Below are 24,279 nucleotides of genomic sequence, written 5' to 3'. Positions count from 1 at the left end.
TGAGAAACATGATAAATATGATGCTGCATTACTGCGGAACCTATTTACGCTGGGAAAAAAATTACTTCCGATTTTGGCCACCGGGTGTAGATCTGGCGCTGTACACTTTTTGTATGACAGTATGACGTCCAAGCAGTCATTTTACAAGCCGTAACGTGAGCGAAAAGTATGGTTGTAGAGACTAGAGACCAGTTTTTTGTGAACGGCAGCAATTACAGTAGTGCAGTGAGAGTGTATCGCCTACTGAAATGTTTAAGGAAAGGCCCGATGTGACGATGTTAATGATATTGGAAAACACGGGTGTTCTCAATGTGGCACCTGGATCAGGAAGGCGTCCTATTCCAGTGGAAGTTAGTGACGAGGTTGCTGTTCCTGTTACCAACCATGCAGCAACTGTTCCAGGCAGTGTTAGTACTCGTGCACTGTCACGAGCGATGTCCATCCCGTACGGAAGATTTTGCTGTCTATATTACAGTGGTATCTCTGCAAGACCCAGAAAGTGCAGCAACTGAAACGTTATAATCCACAGTAACGTAATCCACAGTAACGTTCTGCTCTGTTTTCTGGCGTGGATCGAAGATGATGGTATGTGGAAGGGCAATGTTCTATGAGGTGACGAGGCACATTTTACAGTGAAGAGCGCAGTGAATACGCAGAACTACCTAACTGGTGGTACTGTTAACCGAGCGTTGTGCTTGAAGAGACATTGCACTCGCCGTATGTGAATGTGCTGCGTGGATTCACAAGCACCTTTACTCACGGCTGTTCTTTTTAGAAGTGAATACACACGGAGAACATTTCAGGTGTACCATGACATCTGCATCTTATCGAGACCATTTACAGCATGTGAACCCTGTTTTGGAAAAACGTAACTGCTTGGAAACCACTGTTTTCATGCAGGATGGGGCAAAACCTCATGTTGCTCGTCCAACCTTCCACGGAAGTGTCATCTCCAGACGTTTTCCAGATGCTATGGCTGCAACATATATCTGGTCTGAATAAATTAGACATTTGGCTCTGGGAATAATGAAAAGAATACGTTTACCAGGGACACGTTGTACCTAATCTGAAGGCCAGTTTACAGGAACTCGTTGCTCAGACTCCAGCCGCTTTGCTGTGAGCCACTGTTGGTCGCGTCGTTTTACAGACGCAGCATCTCATCGACGTCTCCGGCGCTCGTACTGAACAAACTGTGCAAGCGGCAGTTAACGATAAAATCAACATTAAGCCTGTTCCACTTGTCTGAATTTCCATGGCCATGTCCCGTTTCTGACGTATTACACATGGAAATATTTCTATACGTCTTTCTTGCATTCATAGAGCCGTTTTGCACCTGGTGTTCTAAATTGAAAACAGTTTTTTTTTTTCAGGGTAAATTGGTTACGCATTAACACTTTAGCATATCACCAAGTTTAGCACTGCTACGATAATTAACGCCCACAATGGACCGCTTTAGGTAGTTGCACATTAATTGTAACCACCTAGTAAAGCACCTCTACAAACCGTAGAAGACTGGAGTAGGAATTGTGAAGTATCCTGAATAGGTTTGCGTCAATGCACAGAAATCATTTTCTGCGATTGCAGAAAGGTTTAAATATGGCAGTCTCGTGCCCCCCATTTCACTGTGCGCTCTATTCAGCTATAAACTCCAGGCGACATTCCACTTGAATTTTGAAGATATTGCATTTGACTCGACGAAAGTTGCATACTTGCATTTTCATTTGGAAAGATAGTTGTATGGGCCAATTATTAAGTTTCGTAGCCACGTTTTTTCATTTGCAGGCTAACCTTCGTTTTGACACAACATTTTCATGAAGGTACTTTTCACATCTCGCTCCTGTTCACTCACTAGAGCACTTGCTTGGTTTTGCGAAGAACTGAGCAGAAAACACCTAGTATCACCTCTCTTAAGAACTGTGTAGGAAATATATACTGAGGTAACAAAAGTCATGAGATACAACCTAATATCGTCTCGGACCTTCTTATGTCCGGCGTAGAATAGCATCTCGACGTGGCATGGACGAAACAGGTCACTGGAAGCCACTGCAGAAATATTAAGCCATGCTGCCTCTAAGGCCGTCCATTATTCTGAAACTGTTTCAGGTGCAGGATTTTGTGAACCAACTCACCTTTCCATTATGTCCCATAAAAGTCCGAGTCAATTCACGTCGGGTGTCCTGGGTGACCAAATCTTTCGCCAATCAAAGACCAGAGGGTCCAGTTCATTCCATGTAAACGCAGTCTACACCATTATGGATGCACCGCCAGATTGCACAGTACCTTGGCTCTGAGCACTATGCGAGTTAACGTCTGAGGTCATCAGTCACCTAGAACTTAGAACTACTTAAACCTAACTAACCTAAGGACATCACACACATCCATACCCGAGGCAGGATTCGAACCTGCGACCGTAACGGGCGCTCGGTTCCAGACTGTAGCGTCTAGAACCGCCCGGCCACTCCGGCCGGCCGCACAGTACCTTGATGGCATCTTGGGTCCGTGGCTTCGTGGGATCTGCGCCACACTCGAACCCTACCATCAGCTCTTACCAACTGAAATCGGAACTAATTTGATCAGGATATGATTTTCCAGTCACCTACTGCCCAGAAGAGTCGCTGCAGGTGATGTCGCGATGTTAGCAAAGGCAGTAGCGTCGGATGCCTGCTGCCATAGCCTCCAACGCACTGCTCTTGGTCGTTAAGTGAAGTCCGTCAGGTACTGAAATTTGGTATGCTCGGCACACTCTTGACTCTATGTGTCTATGAATATTTAATTCCCTAACGATATCCTACATGGAATGTCACACGCATCTAGCTCCAACTACAATTCCACATTCATCATCATCGTCATCAGCCAATTCAATCATTAATTGCTGTGGCCTCTTCGAGTCGTGGATTCAGGTAGGCTTTCAGCAGTCTTCTCCAAGTGGGACGGTCTTGGGCAGTTCTGTGCCAGGTGTTACCAGCGACCTTCTTGATGTCTTTGTCCCATGTGTCTGGTGGTCTTCCTCTAGGCCTCCGGTGCTCTCTCGGACTCCACTCCAGTACTAGCTTCGTCCATCTGTTGTATTTTCTTCTTGCGACGTGGCCAGCCCACTGCCATTTCAAGGAACCTACTGTCTCTAAGATGTCATTAACCTTCGCCACAGACCGGATGTCATCTGCCCTTTTCCTGTCCTTTTTTGTATAGCCCAGCATTGATCTCTCCATGGCTCTCTGTGCTGTCCTAAGTTTCTCTTTTGTAAATGAGTTCAGTGTCCATATCTCGCAGCCATACGTCATCACAGGAAGAATGCATTGATCAAATACTGTTTTCTTCAAATTTACTGGTATTTTTTATCTGAATACTTTTGTGTTCTTCCCAAATGCTTGCCAGCCAAGCTTGATGCGTCGCTAGATTTCTGGCCTTATGTCTCCGTTCATATTTATAATCTGACCAAGGTAGACATATTCACTGACCTCTTCTAGTAGACTGTCCTTGACCTACACATCTCCAGTAAGGACCCACTTGTTGGACATTACTTTTGTTTTGGAAAGGTTCATGTTCAAGCCAACCAGCTGACATTCCGATGCAAGATCTGTAACTAAGGTTTTTCGCTCTGCGAAGTCTTTGGCCAGTAAGGCAATATGATCAGCAAATCTCAAGTTGGTAACCCTTCTTCCATTAACTCTAATTCCCTTACCTTCCCACCTCAGCTTTGACATAGCCATTTCCAATACAGCGGAGAACAGTTTTGTGGAGATGCGATCGCCTTGCTTGACACCCCTCATGATGCGGAATTTCTGAGTTGATTTGCCGATGTTAACATAAGCTGAAGAATTCTCTTAGATTTTCCTGAGAACTTCAATGCATGCTGCTCCCACTCCTTGCTCACTCAAAGCTTGGAGGACAGCTACATGGCTAACGGAGTCAAATGTCTTTTCAAAGTCAACAGAGACAATGCAGAGAGGCAGTTGGTAATCATTCGCTCTGCTTATCACTTCACTAACGGTCAGAATGTGGTCAATAGTGCTAAAATTGCTTCGGAATCCTGCTTGTTCTATAGGTTGGGCTGAGTCTAGAGTGGAACTAATTCGGTTTAATAAGATCTTTGCGACAATTTTGTACAAAATTGAGAGCAAGCTGATAGGACGGTAGTTTTTAATATTGTGAATACTTCCTTTCTTGTGTATCAATATAATCTTAGCCTTGTTCCACGATAATGGGATTGAAGCATAGTGCAGGCAGGAAGTAAATACTTTTGCCAAGTGATATATTGTTACCTCTCCTGCCAGTTTGAGGATGTCAACGCTGAGCTCATCGTCACCCGGCACTGTTCCCTTCTTCATTCCGCATACATAGTCTATAAATTAATGTTGAAAGGCCACAGTCGCATCGGACACCTTTTCCCATGAACCACCTCAGTATAAATGACAGCTCAGTCCCTTTATACATTGTGTATGTACACATGTATATATGCATATCGGTACCCCATGACTTTCGTCATCTTAGTCTAAATGTAGTGCTGTAACAAAAAAAAGAAGACTTAGCGGCATTTGAATGTGTCCTACTTTAAAGGCAACTACCAATAAATGAACATTATTGGCAAACATAGAAATTTCTATACATGAATCTTTTCTTTCGTATCACCCCTTGCACAATTAAAGACACATTATATCATGTCTGTAAAAACATTCTCGTTCACTACCATTTAGTTGCTAGACTTTGGCGAAATGTTGTTCTTCCCATGATTAATATTTCAGTTTTTGCAATATATCAAACTTCAAGTAGTATATGATTTGAATTATCCGTTACGTGTCGCAAATTTAGTTACATGGTACATTATTTACTTACTAATGTTTGACAGTATATTTGCGTCTATTTCACTATTGCACGATTAGGTTCAAGTTTATTGCAAACCGACAGTCATTTAGAGACTATGAAAACACCGCTATCGTAGCTACGAGACTATCTCATCTATGGCAGAAAAATGAAGTAAAGCAAGCAGCTCGCGCAATATTTAAGAGCACCAACTGACTTTTGACTATCCCGAGATTATTATATGAGGTCCTACAACTAGGGGTGGATGTTGTTCAGTATGCGGTAGATTTCTGTTAATCTCATGTGATCTTATAGGTCATTTCTCTTCATCTCGTATGTTAATATCCTTGCAGACATTATTAATAGTAACCTCAAACGCTTTTCAGATAATGTAATTATCAATAATGAAGTACTGTCTGACAAAAGCTGTACCAATATTCACTGAAGGATTAATAAGACTTCGGAGTGTGGGGGTAGACTGTCCACTTGCATTAAATGTTCAGAAATGTCATATTAAGCATCTCAAAAAAATGGTTCAAATGGCTCTGATCACTATGGGACTCAACTGCTGTGGTCATCAGTCCCCTAGAACGTAGAACTACTTAAACCTAACTAACCTAAGGACATAACACACATCCATGCCCGGGGCGGGATTCCAACCTGCGACCGTAGCAGCAGCGCGGCTCCGGACTGGAGCGCCTAGAACCGCACGACCACCACGGCCGGCTTTGAGCATCTCAAAAAACGAAAAAAGAATATATAGTATTGTGAAACTACAGTATCAGTGGGTCACAAATAGGATTCGGTAATTCCTACAAATACGTGGGTGGAACAAATTTTAGGGTGGAATGTTTAGACAGGCAGAGCTTTAAGTAACAATGGTGACAATCTACTGATTATTCGGAGAATATGGCTCTTAGCACTATGGGACTTAATATCTATGGTCATCAGTCCCGTAGAACTTAGAACTACTTAAACCTAACTAACCTAAGGACATCACACAACACCCAGCCATCACGAGGCACAAAATATCCCTGACCCCGCCGGAAATCGAACCCAGGAACCCTGGCGTGGGATTCGAAGAATACTAGTGAAACGCAATGTTTCTACAAAGAGAATTGCTTATAATTCTCTCGTCCAGCACAGCCTAGAATACTTTTAAAGTGTTTCGGAATTATGCTAAATAGAATTAATAAGTGATAACCGAAGGACAACATTAAAGCTTTCTAGCTTATTTTGACCAGTGGGATAGTGTAACTGACGTAATGGAAAAAATTAACTGACAGACGCTCGAATATAGCCGCAGACGATCCCGTGAAAGCGTCGCAAAGTTTCAAGAACTAGTTTTAAATGAATAATCTGGAATTATACTACTACCAGGTACTTACCTCTGCCTTAGGGATTGTGATTTTGCTAAGGATTTAATTGGGAAACCATTAGAGGGTAAACAAAAATTTTGTAAGCTGACGGTTGGGCGCCTGCGCAGTGGCAGAGAGTTTCACGGTTTGGTGTATCCCGATGGGAGGGCGCGAATCAGTCATCGGCTCCTTGACACCTGTGGGACGTAGACAAGTTGGCACCGGCTCCATTATGCTCTTCGGAACATTGAAGCGAGCATCAATAGGGCCAGTGCGTCTCGTGCAAGGCACCATTACGGCCATGGAGTATCATAAACAGGTTGCAGGCTACGTACGGCCCTTCATGGGGATCATATTTCCCGAAGGCAGTGGTATTTTACAACAAGATAATACGCCATGTCAAAAGGTCAGGACTGTGATGGAGTGGATCGAGGAACACAGTGACGTGTTCTAGTTGATGACCTGACCTTCCAATTCGTCAGATCTGCACCCAATCTAACACATCTGGGATGATTTCGGGGAATGAATCAAGCAGCGAGGCCATCGGTCTCATTGGGTTAGGGAAGGATCGGAAAGGAAGCTGGCCTTGCCCTTTCAAATGAACCATCCCAGAATTTGCTCAAAGCGATTTAAGGAAATCACGGGAAACTTAAATCAGGATGGCCGGACGCGGTTTTAACCGTCGTCCTCCCGACTGAGCGTCCAGTGCACAGCACAACCTCGCTCGGTACAAATCTGGAATGTGATTGAACGTATCGTCAAAGCTCATTGCCCCCTCCCCGGAATTTATTGGAATTAGATTACTGGAGTGTGCAGATGTGGTGCCAACTATCTCCAGCGACGTACCAAGGCCTTCATGCTTGTATTTCACGAAACGTCGCTGCTGTTATTCGTGCCATAGTTTGACATGCCAGCTATTAGATAGGTAGTCATAATGTTTTCGCAAATCAGTGTGGATGTAAGCACGGAGTCCCCGAATCGTACAAACTAGATTACTCAAATTAATACCAGAGCATTGTAAATAATGAAATGTGAAAAAATCATTGCGTTGCCAAGCTCTTCAAAGTCGGTGCTACATAATTTCATTGGTGTCACAGATGTGAAAAAGAATTGTATAGACAGTAACGCGTGAGCTTACGATTAGTAAGGAACTGTACGACTATGAGTTCGTCTAGGATAAAGTAGATAATTCCACTAAAATGCCGCACGAAGTTCATTTATGCCTCAGCGACTCTTTCAAGAAACGATAAATCTGACGGTAGACCGATGACGTGAAGCGAAAGATAATGCTCGTAACAACACTGGCGCACGGTCTACTCGCACGTCCATTAAGAATACTCAATCTTCCATAGATTTTTGGAGGATTATACAGCTGTTAAAACTGTCTTGCTTCCTTGCGCTTCTTACGCTACAGATTAGGTTAATGTTCAACGTGTCTGTTACCAGGAATATTTGCATTTCCAGTGCTCATGTATGTGATTGCTCGCAAAAGTAACGAAGTATAAACTCAGACAAGACAACGGATAATCATTAACCATTGCAGTTGTAGAACGTAACTGTAGACAGAATTTAAGTTATTAGCTATAAAAAAATCTGTAAAACTTTTTTATTTACAAATTGAAAGTCTGCTTTGTTAAGTTAACATGAAGTCTCGTACGATGTTACGATGCAGGTTTTCCCTTCAGATACATTTTACACATGTCGAGTTGAGTCGATTACAAAACAAAGATATATAACAGTGAACTAATGATTTTTATTTACTTGCCTTATCAGAGGACTATCAGTATAATATAAACATTACAGTACTACACCAATCGATATAATACGCGAATGGGAGGAATACTTACAATGACGACAATTAGCAGTGGGATACCGCTTGATGATGGAGAGAGCACACCAGTAATTTCTATAATAGTAACATTAAATTTACGAATTGTCAACATTTTCACCATATGACTGTCTGAAATATGATGACTTATTCCGCCACAGATTTCAGCCTACAGATATTTTTAAGTGGTATCAAGTGGTTTGGAAAGTAGGAGACGAAGTACTGGCGGAAGTACAGCTGTGAGAAGGGCTCATGAGTTGTGCCTGGGTAGCCCAGATGGTAGAGAACCTGCCCGCGAAAAGCAACGGTCCCGGGTTCGAGTCCCAGTCCGGCACACAGTTTTAATCTGCCAGGAAATTTCATTTTCAAATGGTGTCGCTGTGCTGGAGCACATGCCACAGTTAAAACGGAAAAGCGCTTAAGCACTTCAAAATCATTTGAAAACCGCTACAGTACGAAATGATGATATAGTAGATTGACGATCACACCTCAAACAGTCGCCCAAAGAGAATATTGTAGTTTCATAAATACAGTGTCTTTGGGGCTTCAGCCAAATTGAAAATAAGATTAACAGTCACAAGGCTGTTTGACGACTTCCGTGATAACAATAATTTAATAAAATTGTATTTTTATTGTTACTCAATAAAAAATTTAATAATTTCAATTTCATTACGTTGAATCGTATTACTTAGGATATATTAAACAATGAAAGCTTTTTTGCAAATACGATACAAATCAAAAGTCAAAACGTAAATAGCTTTTTCTAGAAGTAATTATTGTTCCAAATTTCGCACTTTATTCTTCAAATCAACAAAGATCTTGTACTAGACACTTTTAAAAGTGGACTGTCAGTTAATTCAGTGTATAAGCTAATTTCATTCCAAGTTCTTCAAAATCCGTCCAGCCGTTTCAACATTGATGCGTAACAGTCATACTTACACACCAACTCTCGTATTTTTAAAATACATGGGATGATGCAGTTGTTAGAGTGGACTAGTAATGGAAATATTTAGGTGGTGATATAATTTATACCGTATAGTGCATTTACTTAAACATGGGAGGGGCATCAATTCGTTACAGCTTCGTAATAGCCTGTAGACGCCCTACGGGCTCAGTTGGTAACAGCACATATTACAGAGCAGTTCGCCGGCCAAGTCGATGACACGACGGGTACCCCGCTATCTGCCTTCCTCGCTCTGCAGTATTTCTTTATTACTCTCCAGCGAAAGAAATCGTCTGCGTTATTCTCTCGCAACTCACCACCTTTAACAAAGAAGACCAGTCCACGTAATGAGGGTACTTAATGTCGCCCGCGACATCTGAAAACGAACAAAACCGCGGACGGAACAAAGTGCGTCCGCGAACAATAAATTTGTGAGGAGTCGATTTGGAAAATAATTTTCGCTTCGCGCAGCTGTAAAAGCGCCGGGCAGCCTCGGGCTGTGTCCGTCCGCGAAGCGCCGCCGAAGCGCATCCGGTGACGGTGAGATGTTGGGGAGGGGGGGGGGGGGGTCGAAGTCGGGTAGGAGGGGGGGGGGGGTTAGAAGAAGGCGATGACAGCAGCCAGATAGCAGACGGAGCAGCGGCCTGTTGTTAATGGCGGCTAGTGTGGCCGTATTTCCCGCATCCGCGCCGCGGACGGCTGCCATTTCTCTGGCCAGCAGATAGGCCGTTGTTCATCCGGGCCCGCGCCGCTAATGACCGGATAGACCGCCGGGGGCCACGGCGCGCGCGGACCGGTGGCTGCAGTCGCGCCACTTCCAAACCCAGGCGGCGAGCCGAGCAGTCTCGTCGGACAATAATCGTCCCCCGTGTCACAGAAGTGGGGAAGAGGCTGCCAGATTCACGGTGACCGCATCGGAAATTGATCTCCGTGACCAGAGGGCATGCTCATTCGTACTTGCCGCACTCATGGAACCAAATGGGATGGGTAGGGGTTGGGGAGAAGAGGAGTTGAATTGGGCTCGTGACACCCCTCCATCACTCTTCAACATTTAACTAAAAGCATTTTCATCAGGTCGCCCTCCATGGGTTGGGTGCACGCAAAGACTGGTTATATTGGGTTAGATAGAGCAGCAATCAGTCGTAGAATTAAGTTCATTTCCAAGCTTCTCAGATCCAAGACGTGTTCAACAAGTAATGCAGCACCTTTTACGTAAAAGCAGGTTGGTGTTATTTACGATTCCAATACACCATATTCTTCCCCCAAAAAATGGTTCAAATGGCTCTCAGCACTATGGGACTTAACATCTTAGGTCATCAGTCCCCTAGAACCTAGAACTACTTAAACCTAACTAACCTAAGGCCATCACAAAACACCCAGCCATCACGAGGCAGAGAAAATCGCTGACCCCGCCGGGAATCGGACACGGGAACCCGGGCGTGGGAAGCGAGAACGCTACCGCATATTCTTCCCCGCTCATACAATGTCCTACTTTACACGGTAATCTCCGTTTGATGCGACGGCATTACACCACCTTCTGGGGTGTGCCTCTATACCCACGTTGTATCATTCAGGTGGACGACGTCGGAACCAACCTCTTGCTGATTGTTCAAATGGCTCTGAGCACTATGGGACTTAACTACTGTGGTCATCAGTCCCCTAGAACTTAGAACTACTTAAACCTAACTAACCTAAGGACATCACATACATCCATGCCCGAGGCAGGATTCGAACCTGCGACCGTAACAGTCGCGCGGTTCCGGACTGCACGCCTAGAACCGCGAGACCACCGCGGCCGGCTCTTGCTGATTCAGTAACCCCATCAGCCACGTACTACTTCCCGCGGAGTGCATCCTTCACTGGGTCAAACAGATGGAAGTCGGAAGGTGTGAGGTCCGGGCTGCAGGGTGGGTGAGGAAGAACAGTCCAACAGCTGCTCTAGGGTGCGAAGGCTTGTGTGAGGCCCGCGTTGTCGCGGAGGATGAGAAGGGGGGGGGGGGGGGGGGAGGAGGGGAACGCGAGAGAGGACCAGAAACAGAATGACCCCTTCAGTGTCTCAGAAGGTCGTCGCCATGACGTTACCGGCTGTGGGTGCGGCTTTCAAACTTTTCGTCAGAAGAGAGGTTGTGTGCCACCACTCCATGGTCTGCCGTTCGTAGTGATGAACTCTTGTTTCATCACCTCTGATGCTGGCCGGAGTGGCCGAGCTGTTCTAGGCGCTACAGTCTGGAATCGCGCGACTGCTACGGTCTCAGGTTCGAATCCTGCCTCGGGCATGGATGTGTGTAATGTCCTTAGCTTAGTTAGGTTTATGTAGTACTAAGTTCTAGGGGACTGATGACCATCTGTCAGTCAACAGACGAGGTCGGCCTTTACGCTTTTGTGCTGTACGCATCCCTCCATGTTTCCACTTCACTATCATATCGGAAGCAGTGGACCTAGGGATTTTTAGGAGTGTGGAAATCTCGCGTAAAGACGTATGACACAAGTGACACCTACATCACCTGACCACGTTCTATCCCGAGAGTTCCGCGCTGGGCCCCATTTTGCTCTCTCACGATGTCTAATGACTGGTGAATTCGCTGATTTGGAGTACCATGCAGTAGGTTTCAGCACAATGCGCCTAATATGAAAAACGTATATTTTTGGGTGTGTCCGGATACTTTTGATCACATAGTGTATCTGGTACAATACAGTTTTTATGGAATGCAGGACACCTTCCTATTTGCCGTCTCTGTGGAGACAGGACACAATGCCTTCACTGTTCGCTACGGGGTGGCCTTCAGTGCCAATCAAGACACCAGTCCTAAGTTAACTTCCCTGTTGTGAGCATGCTAAAGAAAGCCCTAGGGCATAACAGTTTTCTATCAGCGTATTGACAGTAATGGAGTACAAGTACGTGTAATTAGCTGTACAAGCGCTGAAAGTAGTGAATATTCATGCATTGGTTAGGAATTAATATTACTGACTATTTTGATGTGAATATTACATTACAAAAATGGAATGTGTGGCAACTTGAGCATGAACCGCCGTGTAACAAGTGCTGCGCAAGACTTAAAGGCAAAAAGAACTTTCGCATGGTGTGACACTGGCAAGCAACGTAGCTCGATGAAACTTGGACCATACATAGAAAGCAATGATACAGTGTAGTACAGAACGTACCTAAAATATATACACAATGAGGCGAACCGAAGTGACACTTTTATTGAATGACAATAATTAGATTGAAGTCTCTGGGATTCATTGTCGTGGTCTTGGACATTATAAATGGTGGGAAATGGTTTACAGTAGGATGTGTGATCCCCACGGACAGTACCGTCTGGTCAGCAGCGTGCTCCCATGCTGGCCACAGCGTTGCTAATGGGTTCTTGTGGCAGCGCGTTCCATTTCTCCATCAGCGCTGGTGCTATAGATGTGCTGCTATACGTCTCCCCAACGGTTGCCACGCATGCTCAGTGGAATTTAAGACACAGAAATGGTCAGGCCATCCATTCGCTGAATATCTTCTCGCTTCAAGTGCTTCTCCAGGTTACTGGGCAGCGACATGTATAAAAATGAAGTCAACGCTTTATGCATCCCTGAATTGAAATTAAATGTCGTGGTGGCTAGGGCCTCCCGTCGGGTAGACCGGTCACCTGGTGCAAGTCTTTTGAGTTGACGCCACTTTGACGACTTGCGCGTCGGTGGGGATGAGATGATGATAATCATGACAACACAGCACCCAGACCCTGAGTGGAGAAAATCTCCCAGCCGGGAATCAAACCCGGTCCCCTTTATACGGCATTCCGTCGTGCTGACCACTCAACTATCAGGGCGGACAGTGCATCCCTGAGAGACTCACATAGGGAAGAATGACAGAGTGCCAATAAAGCTGACGAGCGAGTGTACCGCGTTCAAAGGTTTGGAGGTCAATAAGCCCATGCAACATTATGCCTCGGCGCAACATAATGCCTGGACAAACAAAATGATCAAGTCGACATTGTTCCTGCGTACACTAATTGGCCACCTCTTGACATATGAAAGTACGACCAGCATTGTCGAACATGATCACTTTGGTTCATTAAACTATGTTATACGGCAGTGACACATGCGAAAGTTACTTTCATCCTTAAGTATTGCACATGAATGCAGTATAAGCGAAAGTACAGTCGTCTGATGTTGTTGACTGGAAGACCATGAAGGTAGAGTGAGGCGCCAAACTGGATTGGTTTCCTTGTCCTCCGCCCACAGTGGCACTTTTCTTCCACAAAGTGTGAGAATTGTATGTTTAAGAGTATCTGGTACGTGCAGGTGAGCGTAAGGTGTGTGTTTAGTGTGGAGCATTTTTGTGTTGGAGGATGATGAGTGAAGGGACAGAGTGAAGGATGGTGCAGGCACGTGACCTATCCTTCACAAATAGCACCAACGGAGCCGCCGGGCTTAGCATCCCCATCTCATGGAGAGATCACCACCAATCGTGCCACATACTCTCACTTGAAGAGTCACTTAAAGGATGTTTCAAATGTAATGCGCCACAGTGGCCACTGCGTGGAGAGCAGGAGCTTTAAGCCACTATCCTTTCTCCTCTTTGCCAAAAGGCAACGGGAAACCAACCCAGCCAACTAACGGCCACGCCCAACATCGGTTAACTTTGGCGATCTGAAGAGAACATCCGTACTCAGCAGAGCCGTTGACATGAAGTATGAGGGACAGTCAAACGAAAACCGGACACCCGGAACAACAGGTGCATGGAACGGTTCCATTCAAAAAAAATTACCACACGCGTTAAGACATTTATCCCACCGTGAGACGAGATGATCAGTTCCTGTTTCGTAGAACGATGTCACCCGCTGACCGACCCACAATCGCACCCTATCTTGCACTTCCTCGTCCGACTGAAACTGTCGTCTATGGATATCTTTTTTCAGGTATACAAATCAGTCAATGCGATGTCTAACGCAAAAGCCCAAAATCAGCAGAATTTCACGCAGTTTTAACAAGCTTACATTTGAAGGGCTGTACATGTAATCGGATCACAGTCGAAATGAAGGAAATGTGTGCACTGATACTGAAGACAAATTATCCCTATTTTTATGAGTGTAAATATAGTGACACAAGATGCGCTGTGTCGCTTACCACGTACAAAATCACTAAAAATGTTCGCAATTCGTTAACGGAATATCGCAGAATGGGTCTTGTATCTGCTGGATCCGCAGTCACAATCGAGAGCCTTGCCAATAGTTGAGCAATTGAAAGAAGACGTGTACACAACTCACCGACAATATCGACGATCCCTTTTCTGACTAAATAGGTGATGGATACTCTCGTGAGAATTGCCTAAGACATAAGCGAGGTCCAGTACGATTAATTTAGGTCACAATTAATTTTAACTTGAGTTTTATGTGATTGCTACATAATTCACTGTAGCGGAAGAATCGTCTAATGGTATACGGAAACGGTTCTTAACTGAAATTCTTTACGCTAATATCTGCCAGTTTTTTCATGCTTTTCGTACCCGTCTAAAATATTTTGGTTATGTGGTCTTCGTAACTTTGTTTCTCATCCAGCATAACGACGAGAATTGTATGGTTCAAATGGCTCTAAGCACTGTGTGACTTAACATCTGTGGTCATCAGTCCCCTAGAACTTAGAACTACTTAAACCTAACTAACTTAAGGATATCATACACATCAATGCCCGAGGCAGGATTAGAACCTGCGACCGTAGCAGTCCCTCGGTTCCGGACTGAGCGCCTAGAACCGCTAGACCACCGCGGCCCGCGCCGAGAATTGTACTGACATATCTCGTAGTATAGTTGGGTTGTTACTTGTTTACTCCCTGAAGTTGAGGAGGATGTAAAACTCATCACATGTATGTACAGGATGTTCAGAGGGATGCTACTGCCGCTCACTACAACAAAGAGATCGATAATGGCGGAAACTCTTCCGACAATTGTAACCTTCTGGCCCAACGCCTTAGATGTGAGCAAGTAACTAGCGGATTGCTGGTCAAATAAATAAGTATATCATTGGAGATCCTGCACAGAACAATCTGTTTTACACGTGGCATTAGAATAGCAACAGGAAGAGAGCGCATAACTTCCGCCGAATGACAAACGGGGACTTACATTGACCTCGGTAATACGTGTGATTCACTTTCCGCCCTACCTCGGATTATGAATGGGAACAGATATAGCATCCTATAAATATAGAGAAGCGAGAGCTACCACAAGTCAAAGATGGGGTATACAATCATTGGCGGGGCATTAATGACGAACATTTTTAGTGATTTTGTATGTGGTAAGCGGCAAAGCTCACCTTCTGTCACTATATTTAAACCCATAAAAATAGGGGTAATTTGTCTTCGGTATCAGTGCACACATTTCCTTCAGTTCCAATGTGATCCGATTACATGTGCAACCCTTAAAACGTAGGCTTGTTAAAACTGCATGAAATTTGGCTGTCCCTAAGGACAGTTAACTGAAATTGTAGACTGGTATTTTTGCTCGTAGTTGGAGGTACTCAGGGCAACGAGACAGGGCAATTATGTTTGGCCAAGAACTGCTATTCATGCAAACGAGGATATTTTTATGGTATTGGTTGCTGCAACAACTGACAGAAGGAGAGGAGGCAGCTTAACACGTGCCAGCCGGCAGCAGGCACTAAATCAGAAAGACAGACAGTCTGACAAGTGGAAGTTGCTGCTGTGGTAGGAGAGACAGGCAGGTTTACACTGCCACCGTGAAGACGCAAGGTAACGCAAAATGGTACATGTGATTCAGCGGTCGTTGCCTCAGTACAAGTGTCGTAGCCATAAAACTGTAATTTTAACCTTGAAGAAATCTAGATGCGACCGTCAGACACGGTATTGGTGTTAGTCATTCTCTGGTGTCTTTCCTCCAATTCATCACATTCTTCCCAAAGACTGCTGTTTTAGCGGAGCTGTGGTTGTAGAAATCTGAATTTTGGCTTTTCAGTGTAACTTCTACCTCGAAAGTCCCACTGTCCGTATTCTGCAGATGGTTACTACGTTATTGTTTCTTCCTTTAAGAGAAGAGGAAGACGTCGCTAGGTGCCACGTTAGGAGAGTACTGTGGAGAGACGTAGAATTTGATAGCCCAGAGAAGCAACATGTGTATCTGTGTTCTATGTGGAGTGAGACTGGGTGTTGTGGTGGAGCAAGATACTGCCTTCGCGTTTCCTGCTTAACATGGTCTCGGAAGCCTCCTGTAGCCTCACCACCAGATTTCGGTAGTATACCCCTGAGACTGTTTGTCCCTGCGAGAACAGTATGTTAACACTGCACGACGGTAGTCCCTAAAAACGCTTAGCGTCAACTTACCCGGTGATGGATATGTCTTCATCTTTTCCTGTGATGCCGAATCCATATGTTACCACCGTTACCATTGCTCCTTTGTCACGAAGTCGTAGTGACATAGGCAGCAGTCTTCCACAAGGATTAGACAGCTAAAGAGATAATGTGGAGTGACCTGATGCAGCTGCAGCATTTCCGCCAGTCCGTCGATTTTTTTGAATGGATGCGCGTTCATGGAGCCTAGCCTGCTGCGACGTTTGTCCCTTAGAACTGTCGTTGATGTTGTGGACAACTGATTCTTGAACGATTTTCTCTTTTCTCACTATCGCCTCGACTGTGGCGCGACGGTCTTCATTCACCCAAAGCCAACATTTCTGTAACGATTCGCGGTTACACACAGAGAGATGGTCTGACGCTTCGTTCTTCGCCATTTAAACTTGTTTGGCTACACTAGAAGCAATCGCACCACTTAAAATCTACGTCACGTTTTTGCTGCACGTTTCCTACGACTCAGCATGGACTTTTGCAGCACTGTTCTCCTTCAAACACAGAAAACAAACTACCACACGATAGTCTATGTGCTCAGTGTTCCCCATTTTGCTTTTCCCCGTCTAGCGATGTGCCACGGTTCGGTGGTACGAACAATCCGACGTTTACCTGGAGTGCAGACATATACTCACAAACCACCAAAAAAATAATAACGTACCTTTGTTTTTTCGTATTGATAATCGTAAGTTCGTGACTACCCCTCACATTGGGTACAAATATATAATTGGAACCAACAGGACTAGTTCGTTAAAACGGACAAATATAAAATTTTACATCTGTTGTTACGTATTTTAATTTCTAATTACTTACTCTTATATAAACTTTAACTTCAGCTAGGTAGTGTATTTCATTAGACGAAAAGTGGTTGATTCTCTTTTCCGAACTGACTGCAAAAACATAACTTGATTTTAAATAATGCAATTTACAATACGAAACGGTTATCAAAATCACCTTGCTTAGTGCATAGATGGGAAGTTAATGTAACAGTCACCAAACGTATAAATCAATAAAAAATTATTCCCTCTGTGACTAAATATTGATGACTAAACTAACACGACTTGCAAATACGAATTTGCTCTTTCATCATGACTATGGCCCGTCTCACACAGAATCATTAAATATGGTGAAAGTGCAACAGTTTGGTACCTAGTGAAAATAACTGTACTGTTTGCCATTTTTTGTTCCATGAGTTTAAAATTGTGATTGAAAGTGTGAAGTTTACTCCAGCCCTTGAAATGCTCGCCTGTGTAACAAAATGTTTTGCAGTATTTGACAAAAGGTTTTTTACGATTAAAATTACAAAAATGGCGACTAGCTTGAAAGAGACTTTACCCTCTAAGAAACAAAAGATAAGTGGCAGACAGAGTTCCTAAAATATTCACTTTTCGCTTTTGGGCCAGGCTAATCGTGTTTCCTTCACAGACTGAGCCTGACTTCAGTATTGCGAGTTTCACGCTCTTTGTCAGCGACTTTCCCAGGTATAATATCATTTATAGTTTTTTCACCGTATACTGCAACTCTAAATATCACTCTCATACAAGCACTTACACATAAGTATAGCTCCTCTGCATCCCAGCAGTCCAAGAAACGAAGAAAAGAAAGGAAACCTATGCAGCATGGACAAGAGTACATGTCGAAGGTATCAGCGGCCAAACTCATTCGATGTACTAGTAGTTCACATCAACAATACGATTAACCTGTCTTGTTAGACATCGGTTCGTCGCAGCAGTAACACAAAATTATTACGAATCCCCAGTACCAATCCGGAGGTTTAGAAGTTACTGTAAGATAATTTCAATAACTGGAAATTATGTTTTACATACTCCCTCGACGTAATGTGTTAGCTTTCTTATGCCTTTTTAAACTAGCTACTAGCTGACAGTATCCACAATTTGGCAATATTGTCTTTACAACGGCATAGTGTTTCATCATATATTGCTTCACTGGAGATGGAAATTTCCGCTCTCGTGATCTGATAACCTATTCACTCAATCAAGATGTGAAATCGCATACTACAGCTAAAGAATTTTCCACTTAGCAGAACACTGCCAGAAACCAAAGTCATGCTAGGTACCCGAATAAATGGTAGGAGTAGTCAGTTACTTACACTTCACTCCATGCCACACTAGTCACTAAATGGCCGGCTTATAACTACGGCGTTTGCTCATCACACATCAAAACTGAAGGCAGAGAAAGGTATTCTTCAGCAATGGGTAAAAGTGTACGAATTTGAGTTGATAGTACAGTTTGGCTTTCACTCAAAATTAATACTTCTGTTCAACAAGGATTTTATAGCAGGATCAAAGTCCAGACTTTAACAGCCACTCAAGCGATCGGCCTACGTCTGAAGCTGAAAATAAACAGCCACCATGAAAACGGAAAGTCTCTGCTTTTGTTAGTTACACAGATGTTCACTCTGGCAAGTCACAGTTCGAGATTATCATTTCGGATGGGCTGGAGCGCAAGCTCCTGGCTGGAAACACTGGTTTAGGTTTCTATTTGTCAGTTTTTCTCATTGTTACTGATTGGTGGGACATGAAGGCAGCCAAGGTTCAAATAGACAAAAGTCCATGCCTGGTGTAACTCCTTGGATAACATAGAGCATAATATATTTAATTGATGGAAGGAGAAAATATATAAGTGCAGCAAATGAAGCAGACAGAATGAAATATAGACGTCTCAGAAATGAGACCGACAGAAAGTGCAAGCAGGAATAGCTAAAAGACAAATGCAAGGCTACAGAACCATATACAGCTAGGAGAAAGACGGTATCGCTTACAGGAAAACTGAAGAGGCCTTTGATCAAACGAGAAGCAGACACATAATTATCGACATCTGTCAAGGGGGACCAACACTAAGACAGAAAGGAAATTTTAATGAAATAAATATATTTATTGCAGACAAGATATTTATTTATGATGCCGGAAGGCACAGTCATCAGCTTCTGTCATACGCTAAAGCTCCACTCACCGTCGACGCGGGTAACAGGTAGCGATTCACTGTGGTCTGAAGATGATCTTTCAGTACTGAAGTAAAAATCTGTTTTGTGATCAAGACTGGTTATGTCCTTACAGCCAAATTTAAATCCAAATATGTTGCCAAAAATTATTAAAGAACGATGAGCTAATGGGTAGGATGAGTATATACAAGGGCTGTACAAGGGAAATGAACCTGGAGGACATATTATAGAAAGGGAAGAGGATGTGGGAGAAGATGAGATGGGAGATATGGTAATGCGAGAAGAATTTGACACCCACTGAAAGACCTGAGTCAAGGCAAGGCCCACGGAATAGACGACTTGCCGTGACAGCTAATAATATCTTTTGGAGAGCCAGCCATGAGAGAACTATTTCACCTGGTGTGCAAAATGTATGAGACTGTTGAATATGTCATGGTTGCAAAATAGTGATACGGATTATTTACAGGAGAGTGGAAGATCTGATGGGTTGGATTTAAAATCCCGTCGACGTTGAGGTCATTAGAGAACACTAATGGAATACGACCTCATGGAAGATCAGTTTGAATTCTAGAAAAATGTAGGAAATTGCCATGATCCTAACACTTCTCTCAGAAGATAATTTCAGGGAAGACAAATCTATGCTTGGAGCATTTGTGTAGAGAAAACGTTTGACAGTGTTGACTGGAGTGAAACTCTTTGAAGGTAGCGCGGGTTAAGTACACGGCAGAAAAGGTTATTTATAACTTGTACAGAAACCAGGCAGCTGTTATCAAGTCGAAGGTCGTGAAAGGGAAGAAGTGCTTGAGGAAGCAGTGAAACATGATTGTAGCCTACCCTCGATGTATAATCCGTACGTTAAGTAAGCAGTGGAGGAACGCGAAAAAAAATTAGGAGAAGGAATTGAAGTTTAGGGAGAAGAAACAAAAATTTCGAGATTTGCCGATAACATGGTACAATGGCAAATCTGAAAGGATTTCCCCAACCCCTTTTCTATTTTCTTTTAATTTTTCTTTTTTAAAGCCAAATTAGTGCTGTAAATTCGAATCAATATATCCACTCCCAGCTTAGGACCTTTCCTGGTTCGTGCCGCTACCGGTAGCTGTGCCGCACGGTGCTGCTGTCAGTTGGGCTTTACACGTCCATGGCGTTAGAACAACTAAATATGATTCGTTTTTTACGGAGCAAGTAACGGACGCCAATCGACATCTACAAGGAGATGCAGCCCATGTATGGACGAAACTGTCTCACATTGAGAACTATGTGGAGGTGGTGGTGTTGTGAGTTCGACGGCCGCGAAGTCTTGACAATGAGCGGTCGGGAAGGCCGCATTCATCTCTGACTAACACCAAGAGTTGCCGCGAGGATGCAATGGTGAAATCATATCGGCGTGTACTCATGAGGCCCTTACCCAGAAGCTTGCATATCGTATGGGAATGCTACGACATCATTCACGGGTCATTCGGATGGCGGGAGGTTTCATGTCAGTGGGTGCCTAAGCAGTTGGATGATATGATGAAAGCCAAGCGAATGATATCTTCACTGGATCATCTGGAACGGCACTCCAAGGAGGGCGAAGGTTTCCTGGACCGCATTGTTACTGGTGATGTAAAGTGGATACTGCGTTTGACGTCAGAATGCTTCAAATGGCTCTGAGCACTATGGGACTTAACATCTATGGTCATCAGTCCCCTAGAACTTACAGAACTACTTAAACCTAACTAACCTAAGGACAACACACAACACCCAGCCATTACGAGGCAGAGAAAATCCCTGACCCCGCTGGGAATCTAACCCGGGAACCTGGGCGCGGGAAGCGAGGACGCTACCGCACGACCACGAGATGCGTCGTCAGAATACAAGCAGCAGAGCATGGTATGGAAACATGGCAGTTAACCTGTGTCATCTGTTGGAAATGATGTTAACTGTCTTCTGGGATTTCTGTGGGCCGCTCCTACTGGATTTCATGGCACAAAGTGCAGGTGTCAATGCCAACAGCTATTGTTCCACACTGTCAAGTGAGATGGCTGCAATCAGGCGAAGGCACTACGGGATTCCCAACGTGGATAACGTGATTCTTGTACCACGACAATGCGAGACCACATGTGGCAATCAGAACTGCTGGAAAGCTACAGCCAATTAACCGGGAGATTCTGGAACACCCACTGTACGATCCAGACTTCGCCCCTAGTGATTTAGAGTTTTTGGATCGCTGAAGAAATTCGTGGTAGGTCAGTGATTCACAAGTAACGATGAAACCAGGACAGCAGTTCGACGGTGATTCCACAGCCGGACGAATTCTTCCGCAGGGGCATCTCAAGTATAGTGCTGCGATGGGACAAATGTGTGAACCGATGAGGGGACAAAGTAAAGGATGTGGATTTGTTTTTACTTGTATGTACATTACATTGGTTAATAGAAAACAGGACGAAATAATTCCTGATTTTCCCTCACAACCCTGTCAGGGACAGCACAGGACTTGGCAGAACAGTTCAAACGAATGGACAGTGTCTTGATACGAAGAAATAGGATGAACATAAATAAAAACCGAAACAAGGGCAATGTAATGTAGTCGAATTAAATGCATAATACTGCAACGTAAATGACACATTAATGTTGATACAGTCTTTACAATACAGATACTTAATCTTATTCATTTGTTTCAGTGTCTACTGACATGACAAGTTTAATGTAGTTATGATATTAGGTATTGAATTAATTTACTCTTCACCCTTTTAAATTAGGTATGATATTAACAAATAATTTTTCTCCTTGGCAGCACATCAAAATTTCGAGAGTGAGACCAATACAAGTCAAATGAACTAAACAGTCGAGTAATCACTTGGCGGAAAAATGACCTCCGGTAAACTATATTTAAATGTGATATTGATGGTTTAAAGGGAAAGTGGCGTAAAAAGAAAATCGTGTGGAATGATAGCATTTTCATTTTATTTTGTTGTGGTGTTTAAGGGAAGATGAGAGTAACTATAAACACACAAAACATAAAAAGTAATGAGAGGTTGTCTCACGTAACGTGATTCGCGTTCTGGTCCTTGCCATTTGCAGCCAATCCTTTGAAAGACTCATATATTATTATGCTATGAAGAATTCTACTCCTTGTACAGCAAACGTACTGTTACACGACAAATTACATTGCCGTTTATGAAAAGCGCAACACCGAGAAGGAATTACCCGAGTAGCGCCATACTTGGTAGAAGTGGCGACGGGTGTGCAAGCAATACGTGATACGTTTTTCAGCGACGCCGAGCACAGCCCCTTCGTATCGGCCCGACAGAGTCGGCGTTGCGCCTAGTGTAGTCGGTGCAGAGCTGTCACACAAGGTGGAAACAATACAGTGACTGCCACTATGCATCGTTGACGTCAAAGGGAGCTATATCGGCACATGAGCGAGTTCTAACGGGGCAGGATGATCGGCCTCCGGGAAACGGGGTTGTCATACCGTGACATTTCGGCTCGCACGGGGCATGCTGCTACGACCGTGATGTGTGTGTGGAAGCACTGGATAGAGGAAGGTTGAACGCAGCGATGAGCGGGAACTGCACCACGGAACATGACCACAGCGCGTGATGACCGCCATCTTGTCCGCATGGCCACTATGGACCCTACAGCGTCATCCACAGTGTAGGCTCGTTGCTGGAGCACTGCAACAGGTGTGGATCTGTCTGCATCGACGGCTCGTCGCCGTCTGCAGCAGGTTGGCGTGGTTGCATGCTGGCTATTACGTCGGGTTCCATTGTCCAGGAACCACAAGCTCCTCCGACTACAATGGGAACGTGAGCACCGTATTTGGATTGATGAGTAGCAACATGTAATCTTTTCGGATGAGTCCGGCTTCAACGTGTCGTACAGTGATGCCCGCATATGTGTCCAGAGGTACCGTGATGAGCGCAACCTGGAGGGATCGATTGTGGAGCAGCATAGCGGACAGACAGCAGGTGTAATAGTTTGAGGCGCCATTAGTTGCAACAATCGATCTCGCCTCGTACGAATCGGAAGCACTTTGAACAGCAACCGGTATCTAACGGAGGTTGCGGAGCCTGACGTACTCCGCCCGCTTGAGGCATCTCCGCAGGCTACATTTCAACAGGACAATGCCCGGTCACATACTGCGAGGAATGTAGAGGCCTTCTTCGAAGAGCGACGGTTGCCATTGCTTCCCTGGCCTGCACGTTCGCTAGACATTTCGCCTATCGTCTGGGATATGGTTGGTGAGCGCAACCTGGAGGGATCGATTGTGGAGCAGCATAGCGGACAGACACCAGGTGTAATAGTTTGAGGCGCCATTGGTTGCAACAGTCGATCTCGCCTCGTACGAATTGCAAGCACTTTGAACAGCAACCGGTATCTAACGGAGGTTGCGGAGCCTGAGGTACTCCGCCCGCTTGAGGCATCTCCGCAGGCCACATTTCAACAGGACAATGCCCGGTCACATACTGCGAGGAATGTAGAGGCCTTCTTCGAAGAGCGACGGTTGCCATTGCTTCCCTGGCCTGCACGTTCGCCAGACACGTCGCCTATCGTCTGGGATATGGTTGGTCGGCGCCTTGTGCGTCACGGTCCTCCAGTAACTGGTGTTACGGATTTGTTTGCTCGGATACAAACTGCGTTGAGGAAAATTCCTCAGGAACATATTCAGAACCTTATTGATTCAATGCCACGGCGTACAGCTGTTCTAATTAAAGCGCATGGTCGCCACATGACATTCTGAATAGTAGGGCTCAAAGGACATGTACAATTTGAAAAGGAAATCAGTTTTTACTTGTCATGCACGTAACCGGTAACGGCCTTGCCGCAGTGGATACACCGGTTCCCGTCAGATCACCCAAGTTAAGCGCTGTCGGGCGTGGCAGGCACTTGGATGAGTGCCCATCCTGGCCGTCATGCAGTCAGCCTCGTGATGCCAAGTGAGGAGCTACTAGACCGAATAGTAGTGGCTTCGGTCAAAGAAAACCAGCATAACGACCGGAAGACCGGTGTGCTGAACACTCGCCCCTCCTATCCGCATCCTCAGCAGCGGATGACACGGCGGTTG

This window comes from Schistocerca gregaria, chromosome 1 (genome assembly GCF_023897955.1).
Source record: "Schistocerca gregaria isolate iqSchGreg1 chromosome 1, iqSchGreg1.2, whole genome shotgun sequence".
NCBI classification, from domain to species: Eukaryota; Metazoa; Arthropoda; class Insecta; order Orthoptera; family Acrididae; genus Schistocerca; species Schistocerca gregaria.
The sequence above is the reverse complement of the archived record's forward strand: the minus strand, read 5'-3'. Positions refer to the sequence as shown.